This window comes from Rhinopithecus roxellana, chromosome 10, assembly GCF_007565055.1.
Source record: "Rhinopithecus roxellana isolate Shanxi Qingling chromosome 10, ASM756505v1, whole genome shotgun sequence".
NCBI classification, from domain to species: domain Eukaryota; kingdom Metazoa; phylum Chordata; class Mammalia; order Primates; family Cercopithecidae; genus Rhinopithecus; species Rhinopithecus roxellana.
This window is the reverse complement of record NC_044558.1, coordinates 123,300,904-123,315,486: the sequence shown is the minus strand read 5'-3', so window position 1 is coordinate 123,315,486 and position 14,583 is coordinate 123,300,904. Positions and strand designations below refer to the sequence as shown.

At 40.7% G+C, this 14,583-nt stretch overlaps 1 long non-coding RNA gene across 2 annotated transcripts; it reads left to right on the top strand.

The window, feature by feature from the left end:
- The first annotated feature begins 1,466 nt into the window (after positions 1-1,466).
- On the top strand, positions 1,467-7,104 carry LOC115900010. 2 transcript variants are annotated; one of them, XR_004059683.1, is made up of 3 exons: positions 1,467-1,804; positions 2,846-3,012; positions 6,767-7,104. It is a non-coding gene; the product is annotated as an uncharacterized LOC115900010 (long non-coding RNA). The 2 variants fall into 2 exon arrangements; XR_004059684.1 differs by having other exon boundaries at positions 1,479-1,526.
- Positions 7,105-14,583: the final 7,479 nt, after the last annotated feature.

Here is a 14,583-nt window from a genome sequence, read left to right as displayed (position 1 = left end):
GCCCATCAAAAAATGAGACAGGAGTTAATATTGGTGTATTAATTTGCTAGGACTGCTGTAATAAATGCCACTGAATGGGTGGCTTAAAGACAGCTCTGGAGGCCATTAAGTCCAGGTTAAATGTGTTAGTAGGGTTGGTTTCTTTTGAGGCCTTTCTCCTTGGCTTGCAGATGGCTGCCTTCTCACTTTGTCTCCATGTGGCCTTCCTTCTGTACACACTCAAGTCTGTGTCTAACTTATTTCTTCTTATAGGGACATCAGTCATATTTGATCAGGGTGTACCCTAAAGACCTTTTCTTACCTCAATCACTTCTTTAAAAAAAAAAAAATACTTTATCTCCCAATCTGTCACATTCTCAGGTACTGGGAGTTAGGTATTTAATGTATGAAATTTGGGGGCCGATAATTCAGCCCATAACAGTTGTTTAGTTGGCACTGTGGATTGGATAACCATAAAAATACACATATATTTTGGGAATGGGCAGGATAAAAATTTGAAGTTACCCTAGAAGTTAAGAAAGTGTATACCAGCACTGTGAAGTTCTCCCAAATGATTACAGTATAATTATGTATTATAGAAATGTCTCTAGAAATGTATCCAGAAACGTATCATGAATCGCCATTCTATTTTCTCCCATTTTGAATGTCATGTTTATATGTATGGCATAAAATATGAATTGAGGGAATCTTTTCTATAGATTTTATTTATGTTTACTTCTGTGTATCGCAATCTATTGAGTAAAGAATACCTGTTTCACTACAGTGATAGTGGTAAAGAGTGGCCAAATGAAGATTTATTTCAGCATTAATAGACCAATTTTGTAATATGTGAAAAGTCTGTTCAAAAGTGTTCTCAGTGATGCTTACCCTGACTACCCTATTAAAATTGCAGCTAACACTCCTCGACCTTGACATTACTAATCAATTTTAACCTGGCCTATCTTTTGCTTTTAGTGGAACTTATTACATATTGAAATACCATACCATTTGTTTACTATCTTTAGTCTTTATGTTTAAACTTCCTGGAATGGAAACTCCATGAGTAAAAGAAACTCTGTCTATTTTGTTCATAGATGTATCTCAAGCACCCAGAAAAATGCAAAGTACAAATGAAACATTCTGTAAATGTTTGTTGAATAAGACAATGAAGAGGCAAATGTATACATATGTGTAATTCTAACAGGAAGCAAGTGATGTGTGTGTATATTTATGTCTCTAAATGTATTAATGTATTAATATATTTTTAATGTATTTTTGTTTGTTTTTGAGACAGACTCTTGCTCTGTCGCCTAGGCCGGAGTTCAATGGCATGATCTCAACTCACTACAACTTCCACCTCCCGGGTTCAAGCGATTCTCCTGCCTCAGCCTCCCGAGTATCTGGGATTACAGGCGCCCGCCACCATGCCCAGCTAATTTTTGTATTTTTAGTAGAGACGGGGTCTCACCATGTCGGCCAGGCTGGTCTTGAACTCCTAACCTCAAGCAATCTACCCGCCGCCACCTCCCAAAGTGCTGGAATTACAGGTGTGGGACACCACGTCTGGCTGACATCTCTTGGAGAATGAGAAGTACTAGATTTTTGTTTGATTTTTATGAAAATAGTTTTGCGCAAAAGACCGCTAGCAGAAAAAATGACTTATCTGAATAGGGGGTTTAAGTGAGGAATTGGGCCTGGTTCAGCCCTGGCTCTAACCTACTCTAGATCCACTGTCTGAGTGGAGCACATTCTATTCTTCATGAGCACTAAGCACATCCTGTTTTGCTACCCAACACCTTCCTTCAGGAGTGATGCTGATTCCTGGGTAGGTAATCTGTCTCATTGTGAGAAGCACAGTTGGAAAGCCCATTGTTCTGTGCACCTAGCCCATATTCTCCCAATATCAACTTTTTTTGGAGGGGGGTGGGGATGAATTTTTGTATTTTTAATAGAGATGGGGTTTCACTATGTTGGCCAGGTTGGCTAATATCGACTTTATCAGTCATAAAGCTGATATTTCCTGTCCCGTCCAGCAGGATCGTTAACACGGACCTTGGAGGAGGGGGTGGGAATTTAGAGAGACAAGAGACACAAGAAATGGAGACAAGACAGTATCCTGATCAAGTCTCATTTAATGGCGGCGGTGCAATGCCTTATATAGGCTGGCAGGGAAGAGGAAGGGCGGCAGAGCAGGCGGGGAGGAGAATAATGAGAGACGTCACCAGGCGCATGCTCGGTAGATTTAGTCTTTCCCGGCGTGGGAAGTTATCTACGCGCGCGCGGGAAAAGTTCGCGCGCGCGGGAAAGGTTGATGATGAAGAACCAGGAAGTGCGCCATCTTGTCTCCACAATGCGGAGCTTAAGCAACAGAGGCCGCAGCAATTTCCGGGCCTCACGGCTCTGGACAGGTCCTCCTTTTTTATATTATTAGTGACTAGAAGATAGTCCCTCGGGAACTGCGCCTGTTTTAGGTTGGAGTGACACATCTCTTCACTGGTACCCGTCATGGGATTAGGCAGTAGCTATGACGGCCCTCCTGTCTTAGGTTAGTGAGAGATGACACTCTCTTACCCGTCATTGGCTGTCCAGTTCAGCACACAGGGAAGGTGGTTTACAGCATGCGTAAGTATGGACCACCGTGACCTTCTTGTTCAAGGCGATGATAATGGACCTGTATGGGTTTGGCTTGGATGGTCTTGATTTGTTGCTTAATGAATGTCATGAGCTTATTGAAGATTATAGGTCCCAAAGAGAGGAAGAGCAATAGGCAAAGCAGGGGGCCCAAGAACGGTATAATATAGGGGAGGAGTCCATGGAACCCAGTCCAAAACGGGTTATCAGTCATTTCTTTTCATTGTTTTTCTAGGTCTTCTTGTAGACGCTTGATTTTATCTCTGAAGACCCCGGACTTGTTGGCGTAGAAACAGCACTTTTCCTGCAGAGCTAAGCAGATACCTCCGTGTTCGGCAGTTAATAAATCTAGGCCTCTTCTATTTTGGAGCACTACTTCTGCCAGGGAATCTACTTGATCTGGTAGATCCTGTATAGTACTTGAGATGGCCTGCATATCTGAGATCAATTGGCGAGACAATTTGGTGTATTGAGTAACAGAGACCCCTAGACTTGAAACCCCAGTTGTTACGGCAGTAGTTATGCCTAATCCTACAAGTAAGGGGATAAATTGTATTGCCCTTTTGGCTCTTCCCAAAAAGTGATCTATAGCTGGAATAGGTACAGGTTCATCTCCAGGGATAATGTCTATATCTGGCAGAAGAGTGGCTAAGACACAATGTCCTGTCCAGTTTACGGGCAAATAGGTATACGCTCTATTATTGCCACATATAAAAACTGAACTGTTTGGGGCACACAGCGATTGGGAAATATTTGTTGTGATAGAACAATTATTGAATTCAACGATTCCTACATCAATGTCGCAGGTGTTATTGAGGAAAGGGGAGTAGAAGCAAGGGGAGTTAGAAAATTCTAAGGGCTGCACTTGAAGGGGAGGAATTATGGTGCAGGAAGTATTGGATGTACAGTTTAAGTCATTGCTGGGTATGGCAAGAGGAACGGGATCTCCTAACGGTAAACATAGCCAGCAGTCATTGGCTAGACTAGAGTTGGAATTATTGAGCAGATTATGAGTAGCAGTGAGGAGGTCAAAAGTCTGGGCATCAATTTTTTCTTTCCCTCGGATTTTAGGCAGAGCCAAAGGGTGGTAGCGAATTTCTGGATATAGAGATTTTTGCAACTCTTCAAGTTTTTTGTATACCCTAATTTCTCAGACCTTGTCTTGTGGTCCTCCTCCGTCAGAGATATGAAGAGGGGGGTGAATATTCCAGCAGACAGGCTGTCCTACAATTCCAGTACAGCCAGCTGATACAAGGTTATTGGTATTTCCTAAAACTGTAGGGACATTACTGGCCCCTATAGTGGGGTTTCCAGTTCTTGTTAAGATAGCAGTATAGTATGTCTTATTGTCAGAGGTGCATTCTTGATAAGTGGTGTAGCAGGAGCTGTGCATAGTAGCCTTAAATATGTCGCAAGGGCAAGTTGTAACACCCCCTGTTAGATATCCTAGGGGTTGACACACACCTCCATTTGAGGGAGTCACTAGGCAGGTATGCTGTGTGAGCAGAGCAGGACACAGTTGAGAGGTACTTATTTGGAGGGGAGGTCACATATCCCCCATAGCAATCACAGGGCTTACCGTGCCGTTGTTATATATGCGTAAGGGCCTCACGTGGATCACCGAAGCTGGCATGAACCTGGAATACTTGGCAAGTCATCACTAAGGTCCAGAGGGGCCTGTAGTTGGAGTTCATCTCTGTAATAGAAGGAAAAGGTACTCTCAGGGAGAGAGTTACTCCCTGGATTGGTTATTGTTAGGTACCTGTCTTACCAGTCGCTCTGGTAGCCATCTGGCTGCATCATGAGTTTGGGAAAAAACACAAACTGAGCCTCTTCCCCAGATTAACACTGGGTCTGGACCATGCCATGTGTTGTCTAATGGGTCTTTCCACTTAACCATGGCAAATTGTTTTTTGGAATCAGAATGCCAAAATCGATCAGCTGCTGATTTGTTCAGATCATCTAAATTTAAAAAATTCAAAATAAAGAGTGTGTGATTAAGGATATTTCTAGGGGTGCCCTTAGTAGGGTACCATTCTCCCTTTTTTATTTTGTCAATGGTGGTTTTTAAGGATAGGTGAGCTCTTTCAACTATTCCTTGCCCTTGAGGGTTATATGGAATTCCCGTAATGTGTTTTATTTGTAATTTAAGACACAAGTCTTGGAAGGCTTTGGATGTATAGCCAGGACCATTGTCTGTTTTTAGTTGTTTAGGCTTCCCAACTATGGAAAAACAGTGTAGTAAATGAGCTATGACATGTTTGGTAGCTTCTCCTGTTTGTAAGGTGGCTAGTATAAATCCACTAAATGTATCTATACATACATGGACGTATTTTAAGTTACCGAATTCTGAATAATGGGTGATATCCATTTGCCAGATCATGTTGGGAACTAGTCCTCTTGGGTTAATTCCTAAGTGAGGGACTGGTAGGTGTGTTACACAGGTCTGACATTGTTTGACTATTTGTCTTGCTTGTTCTCTAGTTATTTTAAACATTAGTCTTAGAGTTTGAGCATTAAGATGATGTAAGGCATGAGTGGCTTGTGCTTGGGTTAGGTTTGTGTTTGTAGCTATGGCTACTGTTTTGGTTTCCATGTCAGCCATTTGGTTGCCCTGGGATAGGGGCCCTGGCAATCCAGAGTGAGCTCTAATATGTCCAAAAAAGAAGGGAGTTGATCCGTCATGTATTAATTGTTGGCATTGTAAAAATAACTTGGCTGTGTCTGACACATGTTTGATTTGTGCTACGGTCTCAAGTAGAGACCTGTTGGGATGGTAAAGGATTTCCCTGACTGTCAGTTTTAGATTTACATTCATTAGCCCAATGTTTTCCTCTTTTACACCTTGGGCAAAGGCCTGGAACCTTTGCTTCGGAGTTTTTATTTGAATCCCCACCACAATCTTTTGCAAAATGTCCCCTTTTGCCACATTTAAAACACCCTCCTTTTTCTTTGTTCGTATTATTAAGGAAGTCTTTTACGGTTTGTCCACTGAAAGCTGCAGCCATTGCTAAACCCTGTTGATAGGAGGGCCCAATGTCTGAACAGAGACGGATATATCCAGTTAAGTCTGTTTTCTTTCTATAAGGTCAGATTGCCGCTTGACAAGCTGGATTGGCATTTTCATAAGCCAATTGTTTAAAATAATCTACACCCCCCTCGGCATTACCAAAAATCCTTCCTGCGGTTGTTATGAGCCTATGTACAAAATCTGCGAACGGCTCATCAGGTCCCTGCTTGACTCCAGTGAGCGAAGCTCCTGGGTCTCCTTTAATAGGGAGTTTCCTCCAGGCTTTTGTAGCGGCCGCCTGGATTTGTGAAAATAGTCCAGGGTCATATTGCATCTGAGCATCAGTGTCGGTATAATTACCTGAGCCAGTTAACATATCAAAGTCCCAACCGTTTCCTGCCTGTTGGTTTCTTTTGGCTGTATCTCTGCAATTTTCAAAAAACTCCGATTTCCAAATCAAATGATCTCCCCCTGAGAGGACTGCTCTGACTAGTGTGTTCCAATCTGTTGGAGTAAGCCAGTTATCGGCCACAGACTCTACTATAGCAAGAGTGTATGGAGCAGTAGCTCCATATTGAGAAACAGCAGTTTTTAATTCTTTTATGACAGTAAAATCAAATCCATTATGATGCCTCCAGGCCTGACCCTGTCCATCTACAGTTTCAGTTACCGGGAAGATGTCTTTAGGGGAGGATTCTTCCCTATCTCGGCTAGTAGAAAATCTTCCTTTTGGGACATGTTGTCCGGGCCGCTGAGGTGGGCGAGGGAAGCCTCCCATATTCTCTGAATTAGTTACACTCTCATTTCCTGTTTTTAATTTTTGCAGCCTAATGATTAGTGACTGATGTAACTCTTCTAGCTTAATTTGCTCTTCAAGCTGAGCAATTTTTTCTTTGAGTTCCTCTTTTGGATTGACTACCGCCATTACATTGGGTGCAGAAGCACCATGTGTCCTGTTATAGGGAGGCGGACGCAAGAAAAAGGGAGGCCAGTTAGGATTATGATATCTAGCTGCTTCTTCCTCTAAGTCATCACAATTTACATCTGAAAGGTCAGGATTGTCGTTACTTTTATCTTTTTGTGATGTTTGCAGAATTGGGTATTTTTTGGGCCTTTTCTCACCTAGCATCACTTTGTCTTTTACAGAAGGAGCCTTGGCCCCCTCGTCATCACTTTCAAGAGAAATAAGATCTACTTCTTTGTCTGGCGGGGGGCTCCCAAGGTCGGTCTGAGAACTGACCTTTAAAATCTCCTCAGTCTGGGTGACCGCAGCCATTACTTGTGGATCGGCCTCCTTTTTATCTATTAGATCCTTGATTAAATTCCAATAAGAAAAGGCGGTTACAGGAATTTTTTCCGGCCCAAACGTATTATAATAATCTTGAAAGGCGTCTCCCACCCTCCGCCATTCTTTTATATCAATGGTTCCTTCCTGTGGGAATCAAGGGCAGGTATCTTTCACAAAATAAAAACTCTAAATAAGTCACCACTTTTAACCTTTACTCCCCGTGTCTTTAAAGCCTCTTTTAATTGTCCTATGTAGATTTGATGCTGGCTTAATTCTTGTCCCATTTCGGGCGCGTAACTTACCCTCAACTCGAACGCAGCAGGCTCCTGCGACGGTCGGAGGGATTTTTCTTTCACTTTAGTCGCCGGCCTTTCTATGCGCCCTCTTCCTCACGTAGTTCCCTCCTATCCAAGCCCCGCGTTTGGGCGCCATGTGTCCCGTCCAGCGGGATCCTTAACACAGACCTTGGAGGAGGGGGTGGGAATTTAGAGAGACAAGAGACACAAGAAATGGAGACAAGACAGTATCCTGATCAAGTCTCATTTAATGGCGGCAGTGCAATGCCTTATATAGGCTGGCAGGGAAGAGGAAGGGCGGCAGAGCAGGCGGGGAGGAGAATAATGAGAGACGTCACCAGGCGCATGCTCAGTAGATTTAGTCTTTCCCGGCGCGGGAAGTTCACCATCTTGTCTCCACAATGCGGAGCTTAAGCAACAGAGGCCGCGGCAATTTCCGGGCCTCATGGCTCTGGACAATTTCCTTGCTTTGTTTACTTTTTCTTGGTTTGAAAACCCGGCAGGAAAGAGAAGAATATACTTTGTTGGACCTGTAAAATCTCAACAAGAGATTTTTCCAGAGAAATCTCATCACCAATTCTGCCAACTCTCTTAACACTTTTGTGTTTCAAAAGTTCCTGGAGTCATGGAACAGAGTCTAATATTACCCTTTTTTTTTTTTAACAGAAAAACACTTTATTTCTATCAAATTGAAAAGTATGAAACTTCAAGCAAGATAATCAAAATACATACAATTAACGGGATAGCATATACAGATCAGACTGGAGTTTTAGATACTTTGAAGCGCATACACCAAAATTAAGATGGCCAACAACTGTTCCGCTGAGGAAAATCTGATTTTCTCATCATAAACACATGACTGTTTCATCATAAACACACGATTGTCTCATCATAAACACACGACTTCTGGGAAACTTGAGCTGACATTTCACAGGACAGTAAACCAAAGAGACAGGTTGTCATTGGGTTACAGAACTGATCTAAGCTTGGGAGTGATCACAGTGAAATGACATTGTAACCCAACAATTTCCCCAGAGATCTGTTCATCTCAAACACAAGAATATAAAAACATCAGTAGTACAAATTCTCATAAAACTAGAAAAGCCCTCTAAGCCCTAATATCCTTGGATCTTACAAAAAGACTGAGTTTTCATTCTTCTTCTCTTTATTCTTCTCTAAATTAAACACAAAATAGTTTATTATTCAGTACTTTTCTGACTGCATAGCCAAAGCTTTAAAATGAAGATAAGAATAATTTAATAAATGAAATAGACGCATATCAACCCTAGGGGGAATCTTTAAGGTGGTCTGCTCCTTTGAAAAGCTTTATACAGGAAAGCTTTTATTTAAAGAATGGGCCGGGCATGGTGGCTCACACCTGTAATCCCAGCACTTTGGGAGGCCACAGTGGGCAGATCACCTGAGGTTGAGAGTTCGAGACCAGCTGGACCAACATGGAGAAACCCTGTCTCTACTAAAAATACAAAATTACTCCGGTGTGGTGGCGCATGCCTGTAATCCCAGCTACTCAGGAGGCTGAGGCAGGAGAATCGTTTGAACCCAGGAGGTGGAGGTTGTGGTGAGCCGAGATTGCGCCATTGCACTCCAGCCTGGGCAACAAGAGCCAAAAAATCCATCTCAAAAAAAAAAAGAAAGAAAGAAAGGAAGAAGAAACTGTGCTTCCTGGAATAACCTAATTATTACCAGAGGAAGGAATTCATATCTATGCCACACAAGAGCTTTCACCTTTTAGAAATGTTTTACTGAAGGTCACATACACACACACACACACACACACACAGACACTGATCAAGTTGGGGAATTCCCTGAAGCATACAGGTAACGGCATTTATTCTGGCAAGAACTGTGCAAATTGTTACAAGAAAGTTAAGGGATGGCAAGTATGAACAATTGTATTTCAACAGATGCAGGAAGCAGTTGAAATATGGCTTCCCAACATCTCGGGCTTGCACGCTTGGTCATCTGGAAACCAGATTGGATCAGTTACACATGGAAAGGAATAACTTATTGCCAGACCACATTTCTATATTAAAAGAAGTCTCCATTACTAGGTTCTTTTTTAAAAGACATCAAATAGACCAGAGAGTTACTAAAAAATGCAAGGGGGTTGTGAGAAAGCAAGTCATACTATGAATAGGACCTCATCTTATGAGTTGCCTCTCTAGCAAAATCAACTGCAGAAAGGAAAGACACTATCTGTTAAATGAAAGGTAATAAATGGAATTCTCGGGAGGACACAAATACCTCCTGAAATCCTGTAACTCAGCAGGATACAGATGAGACACGCCCTCTGCAGATACAGCGTGCAACTACCAATGTGACTCTGAGTGCCTGTTTCCTGTCTCCGCATTGAAGCACGAAAAGCAAAGACTGATTACAGGCTGAAGCAAATACGTTGTTTTATCTGTTAATGAAAACAGGGAGCTCAAACTGGGGAAAGGTATAAAAAGGGCCCTTTGAATTTCCTGACTAATCTCTGCAGGTACATGAAAACATGTTTAAATAAACAGGATTATTTCCGTTTATAATACAAGGAGGCCAGTTGGTTGAGAGTATTACATAGGTAATTGACGAGGATTTGGTTAGCCAATGGATGTAACGTGGCTAACATGGAGTAAACAGACAGTACCCAGTGCCTATACCTGAACACATTGGGAAACCTGTGGTGTTTATTATTTGAGCAAAGACTTCCAGCAGGCTTAAACTCTTTGGACAAAAAGCCAATGTCAAATACTGAACAAAGGTAGCTCACGCCTGTAATCCCAGCACTTTGGGAGGCCGAGGTGGGCAGATCACGAGGTCGGGAGATCCAGACCATCCTGGCGAACACGGTGAAACCCTGTCTCTACTAAAAATACAAAAAAATTAGCCGGGCACGGTGGTGGGCGCCTGTAGTCCCAGCTACTCGGGAGGCTGAGGCAGGAGAATGGCATGAACCCGGGAGGCGGAGCTTGCAGTGAGCCGAGATAAAGCCACTGCACTCCAGCCTGGGCCACAGAATGAGACTCCGTCTCAAAAAAAACAAAAAAACAAATACTGAACAAAGGAAGTTGCTAGAGGAGTGTCTTACTCATTTATTCTGAAAATCCTTGTAGGATTTTTGGGATCTCACTTTAGTACTTCCTATCTTCTGTAATTTGGTGTGAAAACTTCAGTTTTCACATCTACACATATAAGCACTCACACAGACACATTTACTGAAATATAGACGCCTATATTCATATATTCTACAACACACAAATACCTGCCTATTTATACACTCTAAATACACATATACACATATATGCATATGCCACATATTTAGACATATATAAACATACATTAATATATTTACATATATATGCACAAACATACATGTGCATATAAAATACATATATAGTGTCTTTATATAGTAAATATATAGTATATTTATATAGTAAATATATACAGTATATTTACTATATAAAATATATATAGTAAAAAACTGGAGTGGCTACATCTACTAGAAGATAAAGTAGACTTCCATAGAAGGCACATTACTATGGATAAAGAAGCACATTTCATAATGATAAATAGGTCAATTCATCAAGAGAACATAATCATAATTGTGTGTGCATCTAGTAAGAGAGATTTGAAATACAAGAAACAAAAACTGAATTGAAAGGAGAGGTAGACAAACACAATTATAATTGGGAATTTCAACCACCTTCTGCCAGTTATTGATAGAATAATTGGAGAGTAAGTTATGGAAGAAGGCTGAACAACACTATTAACCAAACTTTCATGAATACTTATGAAACAGCCATCCAACAATAGCAGAGTTTACTTCTTTTATCAAGTTCATGCAAAAAATTCAAGACAGACCATACCTGGGTCGCAAAAAAGATTAAATAAGTGTCGAAGAATTTAAAAAATGAAAGTATTCCTTTAATCACAACAGAATCAAACTAGGAACCGGTAACCCACATTGTATCTGGAAAATCCCCACATATTTAGAATATAAAAGCAGACCCCAAATTAATGCATAGGAAAAAGAAGAAATTACAAGGAAAATTATGAAATATTTTGAACTGAATGTAAATGTGTACACCTTGTTTTGTGGGATGAAGCTAAAAGAGTGCGTAGGAGGAAATGGAGAGGAATGCAATGCTAATATTAGAAATGAAGAAAAGCCTTAAGTTAATCTAGGCTTCTATATTTAAAAAGAAAAACAAGAGAGAACTAAACCTAATGTAAAAAAGAGTGAAGTGAAAACAATGAAATAAAAATGAGAAAACTGAAAGAGAAAATTAATGGAAACAATACCTGGTGCTTTGGAAAGATCAACTTTTATCCAGTTCAAAGCTGGATAAACATCTAGCCAGATCAGTAAACTAAGAATGGAAGGAAACGTTCTCAAGCCAATAAACAGCGTCTTCAAAACCCTACACCTAGCATACCTTAAAGACAAGATAATGGTTTTCTCGAACTAAGACTGGAGACATTGCAGGAATAGGAAATCTCTCCCTTTTATTCGACATTTATGCTAGTGCTAGCGGTAAAATAAGGCAAGAAAAAGAAAGAAAAGAAATGCTTATTAGAAAAGAAGTAAAATGGCCTTTATTCACCGTGGCGTAAACACCTCTGCAGGAAATCCTAAGGAATCTAAGAAACAGATAATAGAACAAATAAGTGAATAGTTCAGCAAAGTCTGAAGATGCAAAGTCAATAAAGAAAAATAAATTACATTCCTACATCCTAACAACAGACAATTGGAATTGTTTGTTTTTTTTTTTTTTTTTTTTGAGATTGAGTCTTGCTCTGTTACCCAGGCTGGAGTGGCACGATCTTGGTTCTCTGCAAGCTCCTCCTCCCGGTTTCACACCATTCTCCTGCCTCAGCCTCCCGAGTAGCTGGGACTACAGATGCCCACCACCACACCGGGCTAATTTTTTTTTTTTTTTTTTTTTGTAGTAGAGACGGGGTTTCGCCATGTTAGCCAGGATGGTCTTGATCTCCTGACTTCGTGATCCGCCCGCTTTGGCCTCTGAAAGTGCTGGGATTAAAGGCATGAGTCAGTGTGTTCAGCCAGACAATTGAAAATTTAAGTTCAGTCTGTAATACCATTTGCACTGATATCAAAAATATAAAATACGTGGGGATAAAATTGATGATGTATGTGCAAAAGTTGTACACTAAAAACTCTAAAACATTGCTGAGTACTAATTAAAGGAGACTGAATTTTCAGGTAAGTGACAAAGTAATTCAAAAAGGAAAGATAATCTTTTCAGCAAATGGTCCTGGAACATTGGGATATTCATATTTTGAAAATTTTACATTGATTTTTATGCAAAGTATCCCATATGCAAAGTTTTTATCAAAATGAGCCAAAAACTTAAATATAAGAGCTAAAAGTTTAAAAAGGCCAGGAAACAATGGGGTAATCTTTGCGACCTTGAGATAGACAAAGGTTTCACAGTGAAGACACAAAACTTAAACACCATGGAAAAAATGATACCTTTGACTTTATTTAAAAGAAATACTTTTGACATTTCAAAAAAAATGTGAAGAATTAAATAATAAAGTCATATACTGGGAAAGAACATTTGCAAAACATATATACAATGAGTGACTCATATCCAATATTTAAAAAGAACTCATAACTTAATAATAGGCAACCCATTCAAAAACTGGCAAAGTATTGCACAAACATGTCACCAAGGAAGACATATGATCAATATGCACATAAAAAGATGCTCAACGTGATTAGTCGCCAGAGGAATGTAAACTGAAACCCTGAAACCATATGAAAGGTCAATGCGTATGTATTAGAAGAGCTAAAATTAAGAGATAAACAATAACACGTGGTGTTGAAGATGTGAAGTAACTGGAACTCTCTCATATATTGTTGAAGGAAACTGAATCTCATACACTTACTTTGGAAAAACAGTTTGACAGCTTTTTATAAAGATCAACATACTTACATGATACAGCAATTCAGTTTCTGGGAATTTATCCAAGAGAAAACTTGCCCATACAAAAGTGCTTGTTTACAGCAGTTTCATACATAATAGTCACACCCTAGAAGCAAAAGTCCATCAACTAGTGATCGAACAGATAATTTCTGTTATAATGTACAACAGGAATACTACTAGGAAATAAAAGGGAATGAACTATTTACACGCCCAACAACTTGAGTGAATCTCAAAAGCATTATAAATGAAATAAGCCAGAGACAAGACACCGCATATTATATAATATAGTGTAAATTTCTATAAAATTCTATGAAAGGGGCTGGCCGTGGTGGCTCACGCCTGTAATCCCAGGACTTTGGGTGACGGAAGCCAGAGGATCACTTAAGCCCAGGAGTTCGAGACAAGTCTGGACAATATAATGAGACCTAGTCTCTACAAAAAATAAAATTAGCAGGGTATGATGGCGCGCGACTGTAGTCCCAGCTATTTGAGTGGCTAGGGCAGGAGGATTGCTTGTGCCAAGGAGGTCAAGGTTGCAGTGGGCCAAGTTTTCCCCACTGTACTCCAGCCTGGGCAACACAGTGAGACCCTGTCTCAAAAAAAAAATCGTCATGAAAGGAAAAGCTATGTTGATATAAAGCAAATTAATGCTTGCCAGGATCCAGGGTCAGGAAAGATAGTGATTACAAAAGGAAAAAAAAGAAAGATGATGGAAACGTTCCATAGCATGGTTGCTGTGGTGTTTACGTGATTGACTTTATGATCCTTTTGTTAAGGATGAGTTAATTTTTTTTTTTATTATTATACTTTAAGTTCTAGGGTACATGTGCATAACGTGCAGGTTTGTTACATATGTATACTTGTGCCATGTTGGTGTGCTGCACCCATCAACTCGTCAGCACCCATCAATTCATCATTTATATCATGTATAACTCCCCAATGCAATCCCTCCCCCCTCCCCCCTCCCCATGATAGGCCCCAGTGTGTGATGTTCCCCTTCCCGAGTCCAAGTGATCTCATTGTTCAGTTCCCACCTATGAGTGAGAACATGCGGTGTTTGGTTTTCTGTTCTTGTGATAGTTTGCTAAGAATGATGGTTTCCAGCTGCATCCATGTCCCTACAAAGGACGCAAACTCAAGGGATGAGTTAATTTTTAAATTCCTTCCCTAAACTAACAAGTCTGCCTACTTTTTTTTTTTTTTTTTTTTTTTTTTTTTTTTTTTTTTGAGGCGGAGTCTCGCTCTGTCGCCCGGGCTGGAGTGCAGTGGCAGGATCTCAGCTCACTGCAAGCTCCGTCTCCCGGGTTTACCGCCATTCTCCTGCCTCAGCCTCCGAGTAGCTGGGACTACAGGCGCCCGCCACCTCGCCCGGCTAGTTTTTTGTATTTTTTAGTAGAGACGGGGTTTCACCGTGTTAGCCAGGAT